General features: G+C 43.3%; 1 long non-coding RNA gene across 4 annotated transcripts in view; it reads left to right on the top strand.

Moving 5' to 3' along the window:
* Nucleotides 1-20670, top strand: part of LOC108490483 — a 302288-nt gene extending 281618 nt beyond the window's left edge. For 3 of the 4 annotated variants that reach the window (XR_003848460.1, XR_003848457.1, XR_003848459.1), the window contains 3 exons: nt 19565-19668; nt 20019-20245; nt 20363-20670. This is a non-coding gene — a long non-coding RNA (uncharacterized LOC108490483). Of the gene's footprint in view, nt 1-19564; nt 19669-20018; nt 20291-20362 lie in introns of those variants that run through there. The other variant, XR_003848458.1, reaches the window with a different exon arrangement.
* The last annotated feature ends 1840 nt before the right edge of the window (nt 20671-22510 follow it).

Here is a 22510-nt window from a genome sequence, read left to right as displayed (position 1 = left end):
GAATTATTTATTTAATAAATAATCAAATTATTTATTAAAAATATAATGCTGAGATTTAGCTCTGGCTGATGGTATTTTCCTTCCTAGAGGGACACTTTGAACCAGGCAGGGGTTAACTCTTCCCAAGATGCCCTTCGGCTTTCCTGAGGCCTGCTCAGTTTCTGGCTTGGGCTCACAGTCTCCTTTGGTTTACCCCTTGGGTACCCCGCTGAAAGCCTGGGTTGTTACCAGGACCCCTTTCCCTTAGAAGGCCGTGAACTTTAATTTTTGCCTGTGTAGCCAGCCCTATGAGACTGAAATAAACCTTGTTCAGTTGCTGAGTTTTTCCACTGTCTGCAGTGGAATCAGTAAATGGGTTAAAGACAGGTCAAATGTCAGCTCTCTAAGGTCCTGACCCTTAAAGTTGCAGAGCTTGACAGTCCTCTGATGCCTGCAAGCAGAGGCTATTTTAACAATTGTTTTCTTTCTTGGTCATTTTAGCCCTCTGTTGAGATGGCTGATCTAATCTCATCCATTTTATTGAAGTAGAAGTTGAAGGGCATTAAAAAAAATCAACCAGCCTAATCTGACATGTTCTCATCCGAGATGCTGTTTTCTAATAATCTGAAATGGCATGTGTCGGTCATCCTGGTGTCTGCCTTGAGTTTTTCAGAAACTCACTCTCTCTTTTTTTTTTTTTTTTTCTTGAGACAGAGTCTCCATTTAGCCCCATCCAACCTGGAACTCACTATGTAGACTATGCTGGCCTCCATCTCACAGAGATCCACCTGCCTCTGCCTCCCAAATCCTGGCATTAAAGGCATGTACCACCATGCCCGACTTTTATCAGAAATTCTTGATCGAGCTATTGGAAATTTTTTCTGTAGTCTTAATATAAAAATGCCTCATCCATGTCATGTACTTTCACCCAGGATAGTTTTTACATTTTACTTATATGATTGTATTTAATCTACAACAGCCAGCTGGTGTCAACATTGTAATTAATGTCTCCAGGTGACTTTGCTGCAATTTTAGTGAATAAATTGTGTCTGTATGAATTTATCTCTAGACAGGGAGATGAATATTTAGGAAGATGGAGGTGACAAGAAAGGAGCATTTGAGGGCAGTTTGAAAGGTCAGAATTTAGATTAGGGGATTTGCTGACCCACTCACAGGATGAGGAAGTGGATAATCAATTTTGCTAACACTGAAGAAAGGTGATTCTCCTTTCATATAGAAATAGAACTAACTTTTGTTCAGGTCAATAAGGCATCGAGAAAAACTGGTCCTGAATCCTGCTTCCAGGAAGAAAATGGAGGGTAGATTAAAAAGGGCTTTGTTGCAGAGTTGAAATTGTTGGACATTCCCTGGGGAAACGTAAATAAACATCTGTTCACTCAGATAGGGTGACAGTGACAAAGAAATGATTCTACCCAAGTCTAATTTGGAGAACCAATGAGTTTAACTGGGGTGATTTACAGGAGCCTGGGTGTGGGGTTACTTATGGGAATGGTGGAGTGTAACTTAGGAGCTGCCACAGCACTGAAGAGAATGTCTCTTCCTTAGCCACCATTAAGCACGTACGCTCAGGGAGGAACAGGGCCTTGTAAGCCCCTCCCTATTATTAGCAACTATTAACTACCTGTATACCCTTCTGGAGAGGAGGGGCCGCTTGAGCCCCTCCCTCAGCAACTGTTAACTGCCTGTATTTGGGAGGGGTAAGACCTCATGAAGCCCTTCCCCACCTCTATGATGGACCTTAATGGGCCCAATCTTGTGCTGGTCTCCTGCTGGGAATTGCAGCTGTGGACAGATCAAGAGGGCAATAGCCCTATCATGTCTGGAGGACAGTCTTCCACAAAAGGGCTTTCAAGAAAGGGAAAGAGAAGATAGAAGCAGTCTTGGAAAGGAACCCGAAAGTAGATGCAGCTAGCTTCCTTCTCGCCTGTAGTGATGGCTTTCTAAATGCCAGGCAAGGTGCCATACCTGTGGTTATAGCCTTGCTGAATTGTCAGCCCTGTGAGATCGTACCTCTGAGGTCCCTGTTTTGTAAACGTGTGTGTTTGTCAGGAAAGGCAGCCTCCACCTTAGTGGGATGAAGGGGCAAAGCATCAAGTTGACTGAGACCAACGCAGACCACCAATGTCTCAGAACTGACTCCAGCCCAAGCTTTAGAATTTTAGCTGGAAGATCACTGACCCAGAGCAGACTATTTCCAGAAGCTGGCCCATGCCAATGAGGTAAGATGCCAGGCGGGGCTGTGGGTGGAGAGAGCGGAAGGCAGGGAGCAGGAGGGGATACTCCGGGGCGCATGCACAGTGCATAACTGTTATATCCACTGGAGCAGAACTAGCAGGAACTGAAAAGATGGCAGATTTGAGATTCCAAAGCTGGGATGTCAAGCCTTGGTGTCCATGAAGACTTGAGAGGTAACTAAGAAGGGCACCGTGCAGAACATCCCCAGCCTGGGACAGATGTCCTCCTAACTGCTCCTTCCTGCCCTCCTGACTCCACAAACGAGTGCCTCACATTGAAAACCCATACCGAAGCGTGCACTTAGCCAGGCCTCCTCTCCCTCCTCCCTCTGATTCCAATTTCCTGCTAAATGTGGCGGCCCGCGGAGCTTTGCGACCCCTTTCTCTTCCCGTTTTTTCCTTTCCCTCGTCTACTATTTTTTTGAATATACAAATAGTATGATATTGATCTGTTGGGGCCTCATGGGTTCTGATTTCTTTAGTCTTTTTATTGATTTTGTCCAACATGTGTGTCATGCTGAATACGAGTGTGTAAATTGGAAACTCTTGGAACTTGTGCCAGACATAGGTATAAGTAAGTGAAGTCCAAAGCAAGACGGAGTGGGAGACCGTTGTCACTGATTGTTTCTGTTAGCCAGTGATACTCTTCCTTTATCCCTTAGAAGGATCTACATGGGGGGCTGGAGAGATGGCTCAGGGGTTAAGAGCACTTCTTGCTCTGTCAGAGGACCTGAGTTTGGCTCCCAGCACCCATGTCTGGTGGCTCACAACAACCTGTAACTTCAGCTCCTGGGAATCCAGTGCCTTCTTCTGGCCTCTGAGGGCACCTGCACTCCCACGCACCTATCCCCTCCACACATGCATTCTTAAAAATAATAAAAATTAATCTTGAAAAAAATCTACATGGACGTGGGGGGGGGATGGATCAGTCAGTAAAATATCTTATAAGCATGAGGACCTGAGTTCAAGCCCCAGACATTAGAAAGCTGGCTGTGGTGATGCAGTTGTAATTCCTGTGCTCTCCACTGGGGAGGGCAGACACAGGAGGGTCCCTGGGCTGCTTGCTGAGTCCAGAGATAGGCCTTGTCTCAAAAAACAAAGTGGACTGTGCCTGAGGGATGACAGTGAAGTTGATCTGTGGTCTCCATATGAATACACACACACAGACACACACACACACACACACACACGCACGCATACCCTACACCTGCAGGTGCATAGAGATACATACATCTGTGCACATAATACCTGTGGATTTTAGTATGTTTTACCAACGGGATAATGGGCAACCGCACAGACTACATATTTTGAGACAATAATGAAGAAAAAGAAAATAAAAATGCTTTAGTATTGGTAGTGTTGATATGTTCATTCCACCCCCTTTGGCAATTTATTTTAGCACTCTGTGCCCAAGTATCTACTTGATAAGCATTCTGCTTGAGGAAGATTCTGAAGACCTATGAAACGACCCAAATATTGGAGTACAAGGGAGGGAAGAGACGCTCTTCAGGGAAGGGCTTATTTGTTCATTGCTTGAATATTAGAGAGTCTTAGGGAATGGCTGCTGGTTTTATAAAGCAGGCCAAAAACAGCAGGATTGCACCCGCATGGACTTAGGAGAGGAGCTATGGATCAGAGGGGCCACAAAATTCATTAAATTAGGTACAGACAGAATTTTTATATTAGGAAAGAAAAGCCAATAAACAGAATTCACTGCCTCATCTAGAATCCAGTATATGTGCTTAAAAATCATGGCTGTGTGGTCATTAGCAAGTGGACTGTCCACCCTAGAGGCTGGTTATGGGTGGGGAAGTCACAGTCTTGAGGGTGGCATTTCTACCCATTTCTAGAAGATTCACACTCTTGGTGCTTTGTATCATTACTTGACTCTCTGTTCTAGTCCAAGAGTGTTAGTGTGTACTTAATAATTTTTAAGCTCCAGGGACCAGGCTGGAATTGATTCTAACTGCAACTTGGTGACAAGCACATTGTAGAAGAAAAATAAATATTTACTGTAGTATTTATTTGTTCTTGGCCAATCGTAAATTAAAACTGTGAAAAGAGTTTAAATGGCTTTCCCCAATCCCCAGGATTCACAGCTCTCGGTTATCAGTTGAAAGACAGTGATAGATGGACCCCAGCCAGCTCCTCCCACCTAGCTTGGAAATGTGATGTTGTGGGGGGAATAGGGACAGCAGACTTCTCAGGTTAAATCCCCATCCTTTCCCTTAGGTAGGACTCCAAATTTTAGTTTTCATGGATGAATAAGTAAACTTAGTGATTTGAGACTATACTACATAAAAAACATGTCAATAGCTCAGGATGACAGATGGTTCCCTGGTAACCAAGGCCACCTGCAATTTTTTCATAGTCCTGCAGCATAAGCCATCCTGAACAGATAATCAATTCTGTCATATGGACAGTCACTTCTGCTCATCAAGGAGGCACACCGTCTCTCCCTAAATAGTAAGGAGAAAAAAAACCATAACCTGTAAAACACATGATCAGACTGTGTGCCATATCAAGCCACTCCTGGGAGCCAGCCTGCCACTCGGAGCCAGCCTCCCACTTGGGGACCAAGCCCTAAATGCCTCCTCCTCTGAATCTTGTTCTTCTCTCTCAGTGTCACAGGAAGAACAGTAACCCCACTCTAGCTGTGGCAAAGGCCAGTGAGCATCTCATTGGTGTGCTCCCGTGATATATGCAACTCTCACACATAGACATGCGTGTATGGAAGTAAATATGTTTGAGAATCAGTTCTTGCCCAATAGTTGCCAGAATTTCGATTTTCGATGCATTAGGAGAAAGCTCACTCAAATTGCCTCTTAAATCAGGAATTAGGTTCTGTTATAACCACAGCTACAGTTCATTGAATTAAAAATAGGCTTTAAATTTGAATGTGGAATTTCCAAAGGGCATCACATTTTCACTAAAAACATAATTGTGAATTATGTGGTTACTACTAACTCTGATTTTAAATACGTGCAGTTCATCTGTTTCTTCCCCCCTCACCTGTTGAACACCAGACTGTTCCACATTCCTTTTCTTAGTGTGACACACCTTGGGTCACATCTGCCCATGGAGTACTCAGTGCTATGCTATGCAGATACAAATAGAAGTCATTCAAGTAGTTTTTGAGCTTTAAAGAGCAGACAGGCTCTGGCTTTGGGTGCTAGGGATCCCGTAGACAGTGAGCGTGACAAGACCCCTGCTGACATTTGAGGATGAAGATGAATAGGTAATGTCTGTCTTAGTTTCTTTTTGGTTGCTGTGTTAAATACCTCAATAAAATGTGACTTAGGGGAGAAATCGTTTATTTTAAGGAATGCTCACAGTTCCAGGTGGTGGTCTATCCGAGCAGGGAACTCATGGTGTTAGGAACTTACAGCAGCTGGTCACATCACTCACACAGTCAGGAGCAGACAGAAATGACTGCACAGCTGCTTTCGCCACACTTAAGCAATCCAGGGCTCCAGCCAGGAAATGGTGCCACCCACTTTCAGGCTGGGTCTTCCCACATCCGTCAAGGCCGTCAAGACCATCTCCCACAGACATGCCCACATGCCAACCTGATCTAGACAGTCCCTCACTGAGACGCTCTTCCCAGGAGATTCTAAGTTGTGTCAAGTTGACTATTAAAACCAACCGTCACAACCACCACAGCATCTAATGACAAAAACGTCAAAAGTCTCCTTGTAGCAGTTGGGACTAACAGGTGGATTATAGAGGAGCTAGAATCCAGGAAAGGCAAGATGTCAGTTATGAATGATTCTGGCTAATTTGTTCTAAGTCATTTTCAGATCTGGATTTTTGACTTGAGGTATGGTGGTTGTTACTGAAACGTGGGCACTTTTTCATAGCAGTCAAGTGTCCAATGCAGAGTTCCAGTTTATTTTTTCTCTCTCTCTCTCTCTCTCTCTCTCTCTCTCTCTTTTTTTATCTTCTTGAGACAGGGTCTCCTTGTAGCCCCAGCTGTCCTGGAACTCACTATGTAGACCAGGCTGGCCTTGAACTCACAGAGATCCGCCTGCCTCTGCCTCCCGAGTGCTGGGATTAAAGGTGTGCACCACTGTGCCCGGCCCGAAGCCAGACACTTAAAATTTCCAACAATAGAAAATACTCTTCTAATAACTCAATGTTCTGAGAAAATCTAATTATTATGTTTGTAAAATATTAGTTATGTGTGTAATGCGTTATGCATTATTTTAAATTTTTTGAAATTTATGTGTGTGTGTGTGCTTGCTTATCTGTACGTGCACCATGTATGTGCTAAGTGCTCATGGAGTGGAAGCCAGAGGAGGCATTGGATTTCCTGGAACTGGAATTTAGGCAGTGGTGAGCTGCCTGATGTGGGTGCTGGGAACTGAACCCAGATCCTCTGCAAGAGCAGCACTCTTTGAACTTACTATGTAGACCAGGCTGGCCTTGAACTCACAGAGATCTGCCTGCCTCTGCCTCCTGAGTGCTGGGATTAAAGCCGTGCACTACCATGCCCAGCCTAAATTATTTATTTTTAAGGAATTAAACATGTTAAACAATTTTTAGGGCTAATATTACTTGACATAATTCTTGTCAACAAAATCTTTTTGGAATCATCAGTAGTTTAAATTTAGTAAAGGTGTCCCAAGATAAGCCACCTACAAACCAGTAGTCTAAAGCAGTCTCTCAGTAAATCCACCCTCCGGGAGAGTTTGCATTGGTTAGATTCATGGGGTCCAGGGTCCTTTCCCAGATGTAGACAGTGTGAGGAAGGGTTTCAGGACGTTGCACTGAGTCTCCTTAATGGCTCGGGACTTCCTGTTCGTGCAGTCTCAGAGGATAAACAGAAAGGCTGAGGCGGCCCAGTAGGTTTTTAATGTCCATTCTTCAGTGTTCTGAGGTTACGGAGTCCTCTAGGCTCACTCTGTTTCCCACCCCAGCTGCTGAAGATGGATCGTTTTTGCGAGAGTTACAGGATGTGCATTCTTTATGGAGATGTAACTCGCAGCTCCACATGTTCAGAGGGACTCAAAACTGCTTATTTGAAATGTCTTCCTCCTCTTTTCGGGGGAATGAAGAATTCAGCCTGCCCCACGTCCGGCTCCACAGGAAGTCAAACCAAGCCGACTTCATAGTCTGGCTGTGTTCTCAAGGCCACACGTGTAATTCTTTTCCTCCAAAGCCCGACTGTCCTTAGTATTCTCGGAGATAATGGCACTGAACCCGTCAGTCATCTTTTCCTCATTTTCTTTTTGGCTTCCTGCAATTTCAGTCCCAAGTCTCTGCAATTCCTTTCCACGGAGGCTTAAGTGGCCCCATTTATAACCAATTTTCAGCTAATATTTGATGCATTATTTTAAAATAACCCCAACAGTTTTTGCTCTGCAAGCTCTGTGCCTTTGGATCAGATAAAACCAGAGGCCTAGAAATGGGGTAAAGTGATGTGGGTTTTTTCCCCATGGATTTTGGAGACAAATGGAGAAGTCTTTAGAAATTGGTGGAAGATATTTGTTCCTGAGGAATTGAGGTAAGCATGTAGTGCAGCCCTTAATAAAGACAAGGAAACAGCTCTTTTCCGTTTGACAGGTTATACCATTTCTTATAAAGGAGCATGAGGCGTGAGGGAAGGGGGAGTAAGAAGGTGCAGGTTTTTCTGGGGGCTGCTGCCTTCTGACCTCCCTTAGGTCCCTTATCTCTGGCCCCTTGTGTAAGCTGATCCTGCTCATGTTGGTAGGACACATGGAAAGCAAAGCTTTTCTTTAAAGAGATTTTAATTCCTCCTTGACAGGCTAGACCAAAGCCCATGAGTAACAGCAGGTTTTTCTTTTTTAAAGGAGAAAGCCAGTGCACCTGGTATTTCATTGAATGATAGACACACACACACACACACACACACACACACCACACCACACCACACACACAAACACACCACACACACCACACAACACACACACACACCACACACACAAACACACCACACATACCACATACACACCACACACACACCACACACACAACACACAAACATACCACACACACACTACACACCATACACACACCATACACACACCACACACACAACACACAAACACACCACACACACACTACACACCATACACACACCATACACACACCACACACACAACACACAAACACACCACACACACACTACACACCATACACCCACCATACACACACCACACACACACCACACACACACCACACACACACACCCACTACACACACCACACACACCACACACACTACACACACCACGCACACACACACCACACACACTACACACACCACACACATACCACACACACACACTTTTTGGAAAGGGGAAGAAAAGCAGTTTAAAAACTAAGCCTTAAACAATAAGACAAAGCTTGACTTACCAGGAATCAGGTGTTTCTGAATACAGACCCCACCTTTGTTAACCTGCCTAAAGCTCTTTATTCCCTAATATATTTTGTATCTTTAGAGAGTTTTACCAATTTTCCCCCTTGCACACCATTGTTTATATATGTCTGTATTTATTAATTATACTTCTTTGGATTCTCTGAGAATTCCATACACTGTATTTTGATGTTAAGATTTCCCCCCACAATACCCACACCCACCTCCTCTCAGACCCACCCCATGTCCTTGCCCCCCCACCCCCAAGACATCATGTTCTCTGTTCTTTTAAGGCCTATTGAGTCTAATGTGTGTTTCCCAAGCGCTCTTGGGTGTGGGTCTGTACCCTGGAGCCAGGTCAACCAACCAGGCATCACACCCTTAATGAAAACCTACTCCCTCTCAGTAGTTAATTGCCAGTGGTTCCTCAGTTAGGACTGGAGTGTCTTGCCCTCACCCACCCACCACGTGCTACATTTTGTCTATCTTGGGCTTGAGGGTGTAATCACATGCACTCAGGGTTCATCTGTGCATCTATGCTGTTGCATTTGGGAAACTCTGTTTCCTTGTCGCCCACCACCTCTGGCTCTTACAACCTTTCTGTCTCCTCTTCCACAATGACCCTGAGGCTTGGGAGAAGGTATGATGTAGGCGTCCTATTTAGGCCCAAACACTCCACAGTCTCTTATTTTTGTCAGGTTGACCAGTTGTGGGTCTATTTGCTGTAGAAAGAAGCCTTTTGTGTGAGAGTTGAGAGATCCACCAGCAACATCATGCTAAATGGACAATTATTACTATTTTATTTTAATAATTAATTACTTAATCAATTAATTAATTTTTTGTCTTTTTGAGACAGAGTCTCCCTGTAGCCCCAGATGGCCTGGATTCACTATGGAGACCAGGCTGGCCTCGAACTCACAGAGATATGCCTGCCTCTGCCTCCCAAATGCTGGGATTAAAGGCGTGTGCCTCCATGCCTGGTGACAATTATTTTTTTTAATGTCTATTTTGAAATTTCACCTTAATTAGCTTCTGTGATCAAAACACAACATTTTGCAGGATGAAACTTGTCTCTTATACCATGGTGTCTAGGTAAACTGACCATATCTGATATCCTGGGTATGGGGCCTTAGGAGTTGATTGGGGGTGTTGAGTGAGCAGGAAACTGGGGTCATCCTCAGTGATTATGTGAGATACACCCTTCTGGACATTCTTCTAAACAATGGTTTAAGTGTTGTCTAAGCGTTCCATGCAAATATAAAGTGAGCTCCCATGTATGTGGAGCCTAATCGGGAAGCTATGTCCAAGTACCTTATACTTTTTGTACTAGTTTTTTCACAACAGACATGTATTTTGGACTCTTCAGGAGCCAGAGGGTAAGATGAGGGTTCAGCATGGTCCACTTCTGGTGGGGATTCTGCAGGGCTTGTAGACTGCCAACTTCCTGTTTCCGAATATAGTTGCAAATGAGTAGGCGTGCTCTTTGGGTCCCTTATATAAAGCACCAATCTCAGGGAGGTTCTCCCATCATGACTTAATCACCTCCCTGAGGCCCCACCCCCAAATACCAGCACTTTCGTGGGTTAGGATTTCAACCTAGGAGTTTTGGAGAGACCTTAGCATGTCCTCTGTAGCAACAGCCCCAACACATTTCCAGCAGCTCTCATGTCCTGCTGGTGTCACGCATCTCAGGGGGCTTTGAGGACTAAAGTCAGTAACGGTGACTCTGGGAGCTGTGGCGATGGCTCAAGGTAGTACACGTACATCAATCACTCTGATCGTGGAAATAGTAATGGCCAAAACAGGAAGAGGGTGGTGGTCATCGGGGGATGACCATTCATATAATGGGGTGCTCGCTGAGGTGTGGAGTCTGTTTATACTTTTCATTATTTAATTCACCAGATGTGAGTGGCAGTTGTCATCACCTCTGTGCTCTGGATGGGGACTGCAGGCCTTGAGGAGTTGAATAACCCACTGAAGACTGCCCAGCGTGGAAATGCTGGTGTAGGGTGGGAACTTACACTTTGAACACAAAGCCTACTGTGACAACTTCACCTCAAGAGATGCTGTCTTCATCTGGGTAGGCGGCAGAGCAGAAGGACCTGAGTATTTGAATGATCCTCTTAACCTGATGCCGGAATAGAAGCCGTGCTGTAAAAGGTCAGTTTAACCACGTGCTAAACAAATGATTTACATCCGGGAAAACAGAGCCACTTATACTTGTGCCGTACATCCCACAAGAGTCAGTCTTGGTGTTCCCAGTGTGCTCAAGTGGGTGGTTGTATGCCTTTTTACATATTCTTCTACCTCGGTTTCTCTGTTGATTGATGGTAATCAAGGTGACTTGAGAAATGGCAGAATTACCAAAGCAAGAAGAGGTTCTAGTTGTGGTAACAATTTCTGTAGCTAAGCGTTTGAGTGTTTGGTTAATGTCTTCATGGGCACAAGTATTTCCTCTGGTTGTCAGGACAGACTTGCTGCATTCATACGTAAACATTTTTCTCATGCTGTGGCATGCATGTGTCTCAGTGTACATATTTGAGTGGGTTAGTTTTTATTCTCATTGGTGTATGTTCATTGTACATAGTTCTAGATTTCAGTAAGAACTATGTACATAAGCATGTATCTAACCATATTTCCCATAGCCCCTTCATTGCTCCCCTCCACCATTAGTCCCTTGTTCCCAAGACAATTTCATTTCTAATTTCATGTCACACACATGTGCACATGTATGTGCATGTGATGTATATGTGATTTTATATAAAATTTAGGATGAGAGAAAACTTTTGATATTGTCTTTCTGAGACTGACTTAATTCTTTTAATATGAGGATTTCCAGTTGTATAAATTTTCCTGCCAATGATATACCTTTATTGGTCCTTATGGCTGAAAACTTTTGTTCAGTTACTTTACCTATTCTTGTGTTGATGGCACCCTAGGTTGGTTCCATATAGCTGTTGGGAAAAGTGCTGTAGTAAGTGTGGATGTGCAGGTTTCTGTGTGATAGGTTGGCTTGTAGTGGGAGGACGTTTCTTAGAACATTTCTGAAGTTGAACGTGGCATCGTAATCTGGAACACTGCGGAGTCAGAGATTCCATGTGCTTTGCTGCTGGTGAAGTTTGGTCTTGAGCAAGGTCTGTGGCCTTTTTAGACCTGATGTCATCCATCTTTTCTAGAAAGGGGTGGGATGGAGTGGAGAAGATGGTTCAGCAGGTACTGACCACTCAAGCCTGGTGACCTGAATTCAATCCCTAGAACCCACATAAAGGAGGAAGGAGAGAACTTGTTCCACAGAGGTACCCCTCTGACTTCCACATGCTCTGTGATGTTCAACACCCCCCCCCAGTAAAATGGAATAAAATACTTTTTTAAATATAAAAAAGAAAGGGATATTCTGTAAGTAGGTACTAGGATTTCTTTTATCTATTTTGAAGAAGTTATGTATACTTAATTCTCAAAGTTGTACACACACACACACACATACACACTATTGAACCCAGGGCTTCATACATGCTAGGCATTTGAACTCTATCTCCATCCTTTCAAGAATATGCTCGTATGTATCAATATCATTTTTTTTTTCAATTTATTTGTGTGAGTGTGTGGTTTGTGTGTATACATGTGTGCTGTATGGTATGTAGATGTATGTTGTGTAAGTGGTGTATGTGTGTATATGGTGTGTGTGTGGTATATGTGTGATGTAATGTATGCATGTGTGATGTGTGTGTTGGATATATGTGTGTTGTAGGTTGTATGTGTGTGTGTGTGTGTGTGTGTGTATCAGTCTATAAATGTGTGGAGGCCAGGAAGAGTGCTGGCTATCTGTTCTGTCAGTTTGTGCCTTAACCCCTTGAGACACAGTCTCACTGAATCTGGACTTCGCCATTTTTTCAGTAATGTTGACTGGCCAGTGGGCTTGTTTCTGTCCCCCTAGCACTAGGGTACAGGAACGCATGCCCATCCCTGATTTTTTTACATGGATATTGAGGATCTAAATTCGGGTCTTCATGCTTGAACAGCAGGAGCTCTTGCCCATTGACCCAGCTCCCCGGCCCCTCAAAATTCTTTCTGGAGCAAATTATGAAAGTCACTGTGTGTCTTCTATACACTGAAAGTCTTCATCTGCTATGACCAGGGGATGAGCTGCTGTGTTGGTCTGTTCAGTTTGTGGTCTGGATCATGTTTACTGATAACTAGATTACTGATCTTGGAATTCAATGCAGCCTGTGTTTCTTCCTGTTTCCTTCCTTCCTTCATTTACTTTCTTGCTTGCTTCCTTCCTTTATTCCTTAATTGTTTAGTATCAGCCATCAGGCAGTTCTGGAGAAGGGAGGCCTGATGGACAGTAATGGGAGCCAGATTCCTTAAAACAAGGAGAGAAATGAAACAAATCTTTGTTGTGGACTGATGCGTGAGGCCTCATTGGGAATGTATGAGTTTCAATATGTAGGAATTTCATGTGTGTTTCAATATAGAGATGAATGCTAAAGCTTGTGTTTATCTGTGAACACATACGAGCATATAACCCCCACATTCACTAACTCCACTCCCTGAGATCACCAGCATTGACAGCCCAGTAAAGAGAAGCACACTAACTATCTAGATCTTACCCTCAACACTGCTCTTTGCTGAAAGAAAGTCAGCTCTTTGGAAAAAAAATGAAAGAAACCATAGTTTTATGGCTGGGCAGGCAAGATACAAGGTGACCCTGGTTGTGCCAGAATGTAGAGACGTTCTCAAGGAATCTTGGGGTATGCCAGGATGTCAGAGCTGTTGGTCTAAAGGGGTCCTCCTCAGTCTCTTGCAAAGACTAGGGCAGTCTGAACAGTAGTTATAGACTTGGAGTCCCCAAGTTTGCTGTGATATAGATAGACGCATGAATGATTAAAAGAGTAGGTTCTTTAAAAGAGAATGTTGTCTGGTAAACAGTATGAATTCTCGAATTAGAGGCTGTCATTTACCAGTCATGGGGTGTGTAACCCAGGGTGGGGACCACCCGTGGGTGCTAAAAACCATCGAGTAAACTTTGCATGAGAATGAGGACGGTGGTCCAATCAGAAAGTATCCATCTGCAGGGGAAAGCACGGGGCTTCCCTGGAATGACTTGGAAAGCTATAAACTTACTCTAACAAAGAATGGTCCTATGATCATTGATGGGATAGCCTGACCCCAGGTGTCCCTTGTTAGATGCGGGGAGGAGAGGGCAGCATCCTTCAGAAGAGTCATCTTCCGACCTTCATGAAAAAGTACCCGCAACCCCAGGCCAGGGTCAGGCTGCAAGATAGGCTGTGATTTTTCATGATGTGAGGCTGATGAAAATCAAGGATTTTGTCCCGTATCCAGGGAGACTGAAGAGAGAGGTCTCAACTAGTGCACAGAGTGATCATGGAGTGGTTCTTTGACTGGAAATAACACCTGCTGATGGAACCAGGCCACACTGAATGGAGTCCCTGAGTGGAGAATACATGAGAATTCTTGGACTGTTTCAAAAAATGCTCTATCTTATTTAAAATTCATATATATGGATTTTTTTTGAGACAGGGTCTTCTTACCATGTAGTCCTGGCTGGCCTGGAACTCACTATTTAGATCAGGCAGCCCTTGAACTCAGTCTGCCTCCTCTGCCTCTTGAGTTCTGGGATTAGAGGCATGCACCACCATGCCTGGATTATATATGAACACTTTAAAATAATATTTTATTTATGATTTTTATGAATGTACTGCCTGCATGTATGTAAGAGCATGCATGTCAGTGCAGTGCCTGCAGAGGTCAGAAGAGGGCAATGGATCCCCTGGAACTGGAGTTACTGACAGGGCTATGTGGATGCTGGGAACCAAACCCAGGCCCTCTGTGAGAGTGGCCAGCACCCTTAACTGCTGATCCAGCTCTCCAGCCCCAAATATTTTTTAAATTATATATGGATTGGGATGTTTAGTAAGTCAGTAGTAGAATTTCTGTTATCTGTCTTGAAGAATTGTTACATACCAAATTCGTAAAACTGAAACACACACACACACACACACACACACACACACACACGAACCCAGGGCCTCATGTATGCTAGCCAAGGGCTCTACTATGGAGCTTTATCTCACTCTGTATATCTCTCTGTCTGTCTGCCTGTCTGTCTGTCTGTCTATCTATCATCTATCATCTATCTGTCTATTATCTATCAATCTGTCATCTATCTACGTACCTATTATCTCTCTATCATCTATCTGTCTATCGTCTGTCTGTCTATCTATCTATCTGTCTATCTATCATCTATCATCAGTCATCTGTCTATCCAGTCTAACTAAGTGTAAGTATCACTGGCTAGCCTGGAACTTGTGATGTAGGCCAGGCTGGCTTTGAACTTTCGCTGATGGAAAGATGTAAAAATTCCTCTCCCTTCTTCATGCTGGGATTATAGGCACGTATATATCTATCATCTATCTATCTATCTATCTATCTATCTATCTATCTATCTATCTATCATCTATCATCAGTCATCTGTCTATCCAGTCTAACTAAGTATAAGTATCACTGGCTAGCCTGGAACTTGTGATGTAGGCCAGGCTGGCTTGGAACTTGCGCTGATGTAAAGATGTAAAACTTCCTCTCCTTTCTGCATGCTGGGATTATAGGCATGTACCACCATGCCTGGCTCTTAAAATTCTTTTGAAAGAAAATAAAAATTATTAGTACAGGAATGCTTAGCTTTCAGTTTTTATTTTGTTCCATAGTGTTTAAAGGAATGGTTCCTGGATTTTATTTAATTTTAGATTTTATTTGGTAAGAACCTGTAGGGTATCATCATTAAACCAGATTCTTAGATTTGGATTCTTTTTTTTCAATGAAAGTGTTATAAGGGAAGTGGTATAGTTTCATGACATTAGGACTTTCCTGGATATGTGCTATGGTTGTATATGAAATTCATTCAAATTCGAAGAAGTAACCAGAGCCTCAGGGCACCTTAGCAGCATCATTGTTATCCTATTGATGGTAAGGCATTGACGATTAATGGAATCGTTAGTGAATATTCTGGAGTCAGGCTGCCTGGACTCCAGTCCCACCTTCACCACTTACCAGTGCAACTTTGAGGGAGGGAGCTAACCTCTGTACTTCTCATCTATAAAACATAGTTAATAATAACGGGTAGTAATAATACCCATCCTGTGGTTGATTGTGAGGACTGTCTGACTAATCCCAGTGAAAGTACTTAGACGGGCATGTGGGGTAATGGAGCTGCTATACTGCTATTATTTCATGTGATTATCGATGTTTCTGCTGCAAAATCTATAATTTATGTAGAGTAAATGCGAGAGAGACTGGTTAAGAGAAACTGCATTCAGTAGTGTGATCCCCCCTCATGCTGTGATGATAGGAAGACAGCAGTGTCATCGATGTTGGGTATTAACACCGTGTATTTATTCTGAAAATGCTGCTCTTATCCTCACAGCCAATCCCCAGCCCCAGGCGTGCCTTACCATTTCTTTACTGTTGTATGAGGAGAAAGGTGTATGTTTCAGTTGGTCAGGAGGAACAGGAGAAGTGACAGAATCAAATGGGGAAGAAAAAGATTGGAGAGTCAGACAATCAGGATGGTTTCGAGTCACAGGCTCACTCAGGGTCTTTGCATATTTACAAAGGTTGATACTTGCATAACTTAAATGGAGTCCACAGACACGGACTGCCCTTGAAGGACAGAGCTGTATGGCTACTGGGGGCTGAAACCCCAGTGTGCTCAGCATCCTCCCACCTGTCACAGGCTCTCCAGCTTGCCGCTCATCCCCAGCAGAGCCCCAGTCAAGCTCCAGACACATTGCACGTAGACATCCATAGAGCTAAGCACTGTACATTCTTTGTTTTGGTTTTAAAAATTTTTTTGTTAGCATATATTCATTGCACAGTGATGGGTTTTGTAATGCCATTTTCATTCAAGTGTACCCTACTTTGACCATATTCACCCCACTTTTGTGGCCCTCTCCTACTACCCCACCCTCTCTTCTCCGATTGTACCCTTTTGCTTTCATATACAATGTAGATTCTACACAAAATATGCAATATTTGACTTTAAAGTTAAGCTTATTTTGCTTCAAATGATGACCTCCCATCCTCTCCATTTCCCTGTGGATCACACAGTTCTGTTCTTTACAGTTGACTCGAACCGCATTGTATAGATATAACACATTTTCTTTACCCATTCGTCTGTTGATGGGCTCCTGGGCTGATTCTGTATCTTGGCTATTGCAAATAGTACAGCAGTAAATGTGGATAGGTGCGTTTCTCTGTGATGTGCTGACTTTGGTTCTTTTGGGCATATTCACAGGAGCCGTGCAGCTGTGTCATATGGAAGATCTATTTTTAGTTTTGTGACGGACTTCCATACTGATTTTTGTAGTGGGTGTGCCTGTTTCTGTGCCCCTCAGCAGTGGATCAGCACCCCCACACTTCTATCCCATGCATCCTAGTCAGCTTTTGCTGTGGTCTGTTATTTCAATAATACCTATTCTGACTGGGGTGAGGTGAAATCTCAATATAAATTTGATTTTGCATTTCCGTAGTGGCTAAGAATGTTGAACATTTTTCATGTTTTTATTGACAATTTGTTCGTTATATTTGCTTACCTATTAGATTGCTTTGTCATTTACTAGATTTCTTTGCATCTCCTAGGTGTGAATCTTCTGTCAGATGTTTACTCGGAAAAGTTACTTTCCCATTCTGCAGGCTGTCTCTTCACGTGGTTAATTCTTTCCTTTTCTGCATAGCAGCTTTCTAATGTTATGTACTGCTGCTTGTCAATTGTTGCAATTATTTCCTGAGTCATTGGAGTCCTTTTCAGAAATCCTCAGACTTTCAAGCCAAACATTCAGGTCTCTGATCCATCTGGAGTTCATTTCTGCACAGAATGAGGGAGAGGGATCAAGTTTCATTCTCTACACACGGATGTCCATGCCTCCTACGTGTTGAAGACACTCTCATTTCTCCAATATATGTGTTGTTCTTGTTTGTTTGTTTTCTGATACAGGGTCTCACTATGTAGCTGTGGTTGGCCTGGAACTCTATAGACCAGGCTGGCCTTGAACTCACAGAGATCAGCCTGCCTCTGCCTCCCGAGTGCTGGGATTAAAGGCGTGCACACACAGCTCAATGTATGTTTTTGACACCTTTGTCAAAAATTAGGTGGCTGTAGGTATGTGGATTTGTTTCCAGACTCTCTGTTCTAGCCCATTGATCTATCCATCTAGTTTGAGCCAATACTTTTTTTTTTTTTTTTTTACTATGCTGCGAGGTAAAACTTGAAATCAGGTGTAGCGATACCCATGATGCTGCGCTTTTTGCTCTGGCTTGTCTTGGCTCTTCAGGGTTTCCTGCATTTCTGTATGAATGAAAATCTTTGTTGTTTCTTTTCTTTTGGTGAGGAATGCGAGTTCCTGGGGTTTTATGGTGGTTGTGGTGAGTCTGCTGAGTTTCCAGCAGCACAGCCGTTTTCACAATGTTAGCTCTTCCAAGCCCTGGGCATGAAAATTTTTTTTTATCTTTGATGTCTTCCTCAGTCTTTCCTTCGTGTTTTAAAGTTCTCACTATGGAGCCCTTTCATCCCTGTAGAGGTTTATTCTTAGGTAGCCTTAGGCACTTGGCGTCCTATCACCATTTGTCTTGCTCTCCAACCTCTTCTGTCCCCAAATGGCTTCCAGTCAAGTCAACGAGACATCACATTTCACTTTTATCGAGCATTAAGCATTATGCGTTGCTGTTAATTTATTCTCTCCCCCTTTCTTAGAAAAAGATGCAGGGACAGATTGTATTATCTGTTGCCCTAAAAAATGCTACATTGCCAAGGATGCACCAGCATTAACAACGTGTAGAACGAAAGGCAACCACCAGCGGCGAGTACAGTTTCCAACCAGAGCCAACCAGAACGGGCAGTGTGTGACTAATCAGACAGGGAAACATGGAGGATGTGTTTTCTTTTTTTAGTAATGAAGAGTTTTGGAATCATTAGCACATTTGTGTCCATGTAGTTGAGGAAGCTTAGGCATAGGAGAATTTCAGAGACATCCCTGCATACACCCACTGATTGACACTCTTCCTAAACTCCCCAGTTTCCTCCCCACATCCCATGTCATTCTACTACGTAACCCTGACTAGCTAGCATGCTGGATTTGGGGACACCTTTAATATTTTCAGAAGCACTAACTGTAGAATTGGAATCATTCTCTTAGGAGTCTTTATACTCCCTAGGTTTCAAGATTTAGTCTTACCAACAGTATCAGGATGGTATATGCAGTCATTAACACCTCAGAGTCCAGAGTCCCTGGACACAACAAAGTCTCACTTTGTCATTTACTAGCTTCTCCTTATTATTATTTTTAGGCAGGGTCTGGCGATGAAGCCTAGGCTGGCCTTGAACTTGCAGTCTTCCCACTTCAGCCTTCTAACTGTTGGGATTATAGGTGATCTCCACCATACCCCATCTTAGGTCCTCTAACATCTTTATGTGTGGAATGGCATTGGGATAAGAAATAAATGAAGTTATGTGTGAAATTCTGCTCTACAGGAAGCTTTATAAAGTATTAGCGAGTGCACACTTGCCATTTTGTACATATGAGAAACTTAGGTACTTTTCAAAGCCTTGGTGGGTAGTTGCCCTTACCCAGACATTCCATGACCCTTTGTCTGCAACTACAGATAGCACCAAGGTAGATAAACGTGTTTTTCCTATACATATGTGCATACGTACAATAATTTATAGTTAGGCACACTGAGATTATAAGATAAAACAGAACAACTATGGCCAAAGTTATGAATCACTTCAGGAAATTTGTATTTAGTATATTCAGGTAACCAAAGATGCAGAAAGTTAGCGTACAGATGGGGGAAGCAACACATAGACACAGTTCAGTTGTCATTTCGTAGCGCCGTTCATTTGCACAAGGCCGTGATAAACCTCTGCCTTTTCTCTACAGGTGAAATCCAGAGAGTCAGTCCATTATTTGTTGAGATCAAGATATTGATTTGGATGTTTTGAGACCTTCAGATACAGACTTGTCATCAATGTTATAAACTGAAGGTAAAAGTTTATTCTTTTTCTTTAAAGGTAAACTAGTTTCTGAAGTATGAAAATTAAAAATATTAGCATGTTTTGAAATTAAAAACCAATCAAATAGATTTTTTTTGGGTGTGTGTACACACTGCTGGAGCGCAGACCTGGGGCTGTATGCATGTTAAGCCGGTGACCTACAGCTGAGTTGCACACTCAGCCCAGATTTCTGGATGCTTAATGTTGATAAAAATAATTATGAAACATTTTTTTAAAAAGGGAGAAATATACTTTGCAGCGAATGTGGAGAACCATTTGCTTTCCTTTAATATTATGGAAATCTTCATAAGTATCTTTAAATTCACTTCTAATATTTACAGGGCCCAGTCGACAAAATAATGTCAAGAAGTAAGAGGAAAGCAAATTGAAGCCCCCACTGCCTGGGGCTGTGCATGAACCGAACAGGGAAGCCTTGGAAGAGATGCAAACATTGCTTTAGAAGGAAACAGGAAGTCTGGATTTGCTCACACTCTAAGAATTCAAGGATCCCAGGGACTGGACTGGGAAAACATCTCTTCTAAGACACCCCCTTTCATTTTGTGCCCAAGTAAATTGTTCTCTAGTGTTTAACATGGAAAATATTTTGAAAAGAGTGGGTGTGAGAAATTTCTAACAAGTGGTTAAAAATAAGTATACGCTCTCCTGTTCTCCTTTTCTTCTCAAGGGCTGTTCATCCACCATTCAGCCGAGGCTGTCTGTCTTGCCGCAGCTCAGCCAGTCAGAGCAGAAGCCCGTAGATGTCCCCTCTCTCACCCTCCCTGTCTGCTGAGTAGCTGAGTGGACGTACACCCCATGGTTTTGTCACTCGTGGAACACGAGCTACATCTCCGGTCCTCTCTTCCAATGCTCTGGTACCCCCACTTCTTCCCTGTTTGCCTCTCTTAAAAATTATCCTATTTATTTATATGTATGTGTGCTGAGCGGGGGAGCATGTGTGTGCCTCTGTGTGCAGGTGGGTGTCAGGCTGACATGAAGGAGTCTCTCCTTTCCTTCTGCCTTGTTGGTACTGGGATCAAACTCTAGTCCTCACACTTGGTGCTAACTGCCTTTGTCCTCTGAGCCATCTTGTCATCCCGCCCTTCTCTTTGTCATCCACCAGCCATGACACTGTTCCTCCTGCCTTTACTGTTTTTTATCTACTAAGCCTTCCTTCCTTTTATGATTTTGCTTATAAGAGATAATTCATATGCCTTCCAATTCATCTAGATTGAACCCAGGACCTTAATTCTGCTAAACAAATGCTCTGCTACTAAGATAGCCTCTCAGCCTCCTTTACCATTCTTTAAATTTACTTTATGAGTATTTTCTCAGCATGAATGCAAGCGCATCCAAGTGTGCAATCCCCACAACATCCCCGCAGAAGAAGGCATTGGATCCCCCGGACCTGGAGTTACAGACTGTTGTTAGCTTCCATTTGGGTGCTGGGAATTGAACCCAGATCCTCTGCAAAGAACAGTGCTCTGAACCACTGAGCTATCTCATCTGTCCAGCCCAAGTTGGCCTCACTTTTTAACTGTTTTATTTATTTGCTTATTTATTTTATTTTATTTTTGGTCATTTTTAGACAGGGTCTCCCTGTAGCCCCAGCTGGCCAGGAACTCGCTATGTAGACCAGGCTGGCCTTGAACTCACAGAGATCCGCCTGCCTCTGCCTCCTGAGTGTTGGGATTAAAGTTGTGCACCACCACATTCCGCACTTTTTAACTGTTTTAAATATGCTGCTGTAAACATTCTTACACAAATTTTGTGTAGATCTAATGTTCAGCTGTCTTGGATGCATACCGAGGAGTGAAACTGTTCTGTGATAATTCTATGGTAGGTATTTTGAGGAGCTGCCAAACTATTTTGTTTTTGTATTTTTTATTGCAGGCTCCTTTGTGTGCAGGTACACTTGTGTGGATATGTGTGCATCTGTGCATGTGTTTGGGTCCTCATGCTTGCAAGACTTGAGCTTTGCTGCCTGACCTGTCTCCTCAGCCGTGTTAAAACATTTCCCTAAGCTCTTACTAACCCTTTTATATTCCCACCAGCGATGCGTAAGGACCCAACTTTTTCTGTGACCTCTCAACACATGCTGTTGCCTGCCTTGGTTGTCACAGCTACCCTGACGGACGCTGGCCAGGTGTTCCTCACTTCATCCCTTTGAGCTCATTTCCTCTGGGAAGTTCTGCTGAGAACCTGGACTTCCTCTCTTTCCAGGTCTTACTAAACCCTCTCCTCTATATTTCCCTAACACCCCATGCTTATTTATCTCTGAGATGTCCCTCACAACACTGAATTATAATTGTCTGTTAACTTTATCTCCTATATCAGAGTGTGAACCTGTTGGAGAGGGTACTAAAATATACTAAAATATTTCCTGTGGCATCTCCTACGTTAGCACAATGCCTGACACAGTTATTTTGGGCTCATTTTTTTTTTTTTTTCCTTTAGATGTTGGGTGAGCTTGTGGGACCAGCCGCCACAGACTTCATAGCACTTTTACCTGAGCTTAAGAATGAGCCTGTTCTTGGGGCTGGAGAGATGGCTCAGTGATTAAGAGTACTAGCTGCTCTTGCAGAGGACCCGGGTTCAATTTTCCAGCACCCACATGGTGGCTAAGCACTTGCCCAGTTCCAGGGGGATCGGATGCCTTCTTTGGACCTCTGAAGGCATTGCACAACAGGGGTGTACCTACCTACATGCAGACAGTACACTCACACACGTATAAATAAAATGTTTTTTTTTTTTTTTGAAGAATGAGACTGTTCTTTAGATCAGTTTTTTTTTTAGCTAATATCTTCTTGTTAGGGAAAGGACACAGAATTTTTAG

The sequence above is a fragment of the Nannospalax galili genome, unplaced genomic scaffold (genome assembly GCF_000622305.1).
Source record: "Nannospalax galili isolate Female #2095 unplaced genomic scaffold, S.galili_v1.0 scaffold412, whole genome shotgun sequence".
Classification (NCBI taxonomy): domain Eukaryota; kingdom Metazoa; phylum Chordata; class Mammalia; order Rodentia; family Spalacidae; genus Nannospalax; species Nannospalax galili.
This window is presented reverse-complemented; position numbering and strand designations above follow the sequence as displayed.